The following is a 3,752-nucleotide window of genomic DNA, read 5'->3' on the forward strand; positions in this document are numbered from 1 at the left end:
ACCAAGGACAAAACAAAGACAGTGCTATTTTTACAGTCAAAACACACTAAGGAGTGATGGAGAACACCTGGGTAGCAAGAAACAGCTGAAAACAATCAAGACAGCAAGCAAGGGGGAAGTCAAATGAAACGCAGCCAAAGAAGACAACCAGCTATCAAAATAAAACAGGAAATCACAGACTAAGATACTTAATTTTGACAAAGAAAAACACATAGGGGAAGGGCTAGTGACCCAGATAGCAAGACGACATTGAATCTATGTTGATTTTTCATCCGAACCGTCGTATATGGTCGGGGTTGAAATGCCAATGTTGTAACAACATTGAAATACTGTGGTAAACCGACGGTCTTACTATAGGGACGTTGTAACGATGTTGATTCACCGTTGTTTTTTTGTCATTGATATTTGATCTATTTATAGTCGACCAGGTGACAACAACAACATCGAGAAAACGTCTATTTATAGTTGACGATCATTCGGCTCCGGTCACCATCAAAAACCATCGATTTGTAGTTGAGCATTAAATTGCATTGCAACTGATCGGGTATAAAGTACCAGAGAAAGTAGATTTATTGTTCATTTGTTATCAATGACTTGGTCTAGTTCACCAGCTTTAAAAAATCGTGTCTACATGCAATTTATGTATAGTTGACCGGGAAATTAAAGCAGCGATCACTTGGACTATTCCACAGCACCCCTCTCACATTGGTACACCCCCCCCCCCCCCCCCCTCCCCCGGTATTCATTGTCTTCTACAGTAGAGCGGGACATTTAATTTACTCTCAGCGGAATTGACCGGAGAAGGCATCAGTTCATGCACTGCACTGGCCCGCACCACGATTAGTATAAGGTAAGAATGAATGATTTTTTTTTCCTACTCGGTATTTCCATGTTTGCATTTGAATAACAGTAAAAAAAAACTTGTTAATGTTGTACATTAACAAGTTTTTTAAATTGTGTCTACTTCTTACAATCTGGCAACAAATAAATTGCACTGCGAACAAAGTATATCAACAAAGAAAACATTTTCGTTTCATAATTTCTTCGTTATATTCCCTTACAAAGCTAGCTTTAACGCTTCGAGGTTTCCTTTGTTCTTGCCGTCGCCTCGGCGCTTGACCCAGACTTTCGCTCTGTAGTTGCTTAGTACTACAAAAAATTCTAAATCTGTGATATATGATTGATAAACGTAAAGTTAACTGTATAAACGTGTTCAGTGACTTTGTTACTTTTGATGATTGGAGAGCACTCGCTTCAATGCGCACACGAAAACTTTAGACTCAGTTTGAAAGCTCACGCAGCATGCCCATGTGACTGTACGTTGCACGGTCACCTAACTTTACGTTGCACGCGTACATGACTTTCCGTTTGTGCCTTGAATAATGAATAAGGCTACGTCCACACGTACCAGCGTATTTTTGAAACCGCTGATTTTTCTATGCGTTTGCACCTTTTGTCCACACGTAATGTATGTCTGGCCGTACATTGTGTTTGTATTTCCAGGCACATTTCACGAAGCAGAACGCAGTCTTCAGAGATATCCACGTGAACGCTGTGATACGTCTGACCTTCAGTCCGAAGAAGAAACCCAGACCAGTCTTAAAAGAAAGCACAAGTAAAACCTTTTTATTCACAAACATATCTTTGATTGTTAAGAATTTATGATCTTGTCTTTTATACATATCTGTGGTGCTTGCATACTGCAATATCGCCACATAATATAGTCCAAAAAGTGGAAGTTTGTAAACTTTTTAAAAATGCAAAGCTGTGTACACTTGTGCACTTCAAAAATTCATTTTGTATACTGTACCTTCTTGCACATCTCTGTTTCCTGTGTGTGTTGTTAGAAATCAAACTAACTTTAGGAAACAATATGCCAAAAGCATATTTAAAATTACTTAAGACCGTTTTTAATTTCTTTTCTTTAGACCAAATCCCCTGTACACATATACGGACTCAGAGGATGAGTTTTTTTGTGGGGAAAGCCTACAAAAAAACGGTTTCCCCAGGCCCCTCGAGTGAAAATACCAGGTAATAAAATACTGTCTAGTGTCTTTGTACATATGTGTCTGACACGAGGAAACTTTTCTGACAAGTTGTCTGTATTCTTAAATACTTAAAAAATTATCTTTTTCTAAACAGCCCTCATCACTCCGCAGTCTGCCCCCCAGCCCACTGATAGCAACCATCATAATGCCCCACCCAGCTTCCGGCACCTTTCGCCACTCCGGCACAAACCGACACAGCTTTGCGATCTCCCCAGCATGCAGAGTCTGATGTCTTCCCTATAGATGGTATGCTTTTAAAAAAGCTTTAAAGCTGCATCACAATGTCATTGTACTCTTATCTAAAAAGAAAACCCAATTTATACTCCTGAATGTCATCTTGTTGTGATTTTTTTTTTTTCTGTAGATTCCAGAGACTCTGTGAAGCCACTATTACAAGGCAAGTTTGAAAATCTTGGAATTTCACAGTTTACATGGTATAACAAATATATGTGACAGGCAAAAACTAGTAAACACTTTTAGCAGTTACAAGAACTAACAAATGAATATCCAACAAAAGGGAACAGAAATACATTGCACTGCCAATACTTTGGTTTATTCTTTGTATGACTTGAAAATCAGGCTTTAGGGAAAACTAAATGACATGTTTCTATCATCAATTACATGAAGTAAACACACAGGCACTTGCATACACATTTAAGACATGAGACTCGCTAATTCCATCTCATAAAATGTGTCTATAGGTGAGACGCTTTGCGTTGATTGGTGCTGCTGGACCACACTGGAGGTGCGAGTCCGCCGTGTAATGGTTTATGCCATTACAAAGGAGCTGGCCTCTGTACTCAACTGGGCAGGGAAAAAATACCAAGGACCAGACAAAGCAAAAAAGGGCATTTAAAGAGACAGCGCTGTGCAGATGCATATTTGGTAAGTTTTAACATTTATTGTAGTTTTATGAGCCTAAAGTGAACAATAAAGGGATCAATTGATGTGCTGGGTGCGTTTCACATTTCCTATGTCTGTTTTTTGCTATATTACTTTGTCTTTCTTAATAACAAGACTTTCATGTCCGGTTAATCTGGAGATGGAGTCTTTGGTCTTCGGCTTGTTTTGTCCTCGGGTTGTACACTTTGTACAGCCCGAGGACCCATGTTTTCTTTTTTTTTTTTTAAAGGATACACGGCACACCATGCTAAGACATATCGCATTTTCAGCTTATAGCTCTTTGGGAATCAAATGCGGCAGTTTGCTGATTTCCGCCTGGTGACTTTCATGTTTATCAGCCTAGGAGTTTACATACTTTCTCCCTGCTGAAGACAATTAACAAGAGCTCATTTATGTGCTCTAATTCCCTTTTTTTGTGTGTGTGTCTATTTTTTGTCCTAGATGGCCTGGCGCAGCAGGTAGGGGCGAACTCTATGTCTGAGTTGGTCTTTGCTCAAGCAGTCCAGAAATGGCTCAGATATGCTCCAGATCGTACGGGTGGCGCGCAGGACGCACATCATCCATCCCCATCCCGGAGTAAATAATAAAAAGTGACGTGACACATAGAAATGTAAATAGGAAACTTTGTCTTTTAATAAAGTATTTTGCAAATGATACATGTCTATTGACCTTTTTTGGTTTTTTGTTTTTTTCAATAAAAAGCAACTGTGCGAAAGAGGTGGAAAATCAATACCATAGCTCAACAGTGTTTCAATATCAGAATCTGACATTGTTTCAATGTCAACAGTGTTAGAAAATATA

General features: G+C 39.1%; 1 long non-coding RNA gene across 1 annotated transcript; it reads left to right on the forward strand.

The window, feature by feature from the left end:
• Positions 1-740: 740 nt before the first annotated feature.
• On the forward strand, positions 741-3,543 carry LOC134632211 (uncharacterized). The gene is made up of 7 exons (XR_010094482.2): positions 741-850; positions 1,504-1,615; positions 1,929-2,031; positions 2,143-2,294; positions 2,413-2,445; positions 2,750-2,933; positions 3,393-3,543. It is a non-coding gene; the product is annotated as an uncharacterized LOC134632211 (long non-coding RNA).
• Positions 3,544-3,752: the final 209 nt, after the last annotated feature.

Source organism: Pelmatolapia mariae, linkage group LG7 (genome assembly GCF_036321145.2).
Source record: "Pelmatolapia mariae isolate MD_Pm_ZW linkage group LG7, Pm_UMD_F_2, whole genome shotgun sequence".
NCBI classification, from domain to species: domain Eukaryota; kingdom Metazoa; phylum Chordata; class Actinopteri; order Cichliformes; family Cichlidae; genus Pelmatolapia; species Pelmatolapia mariae.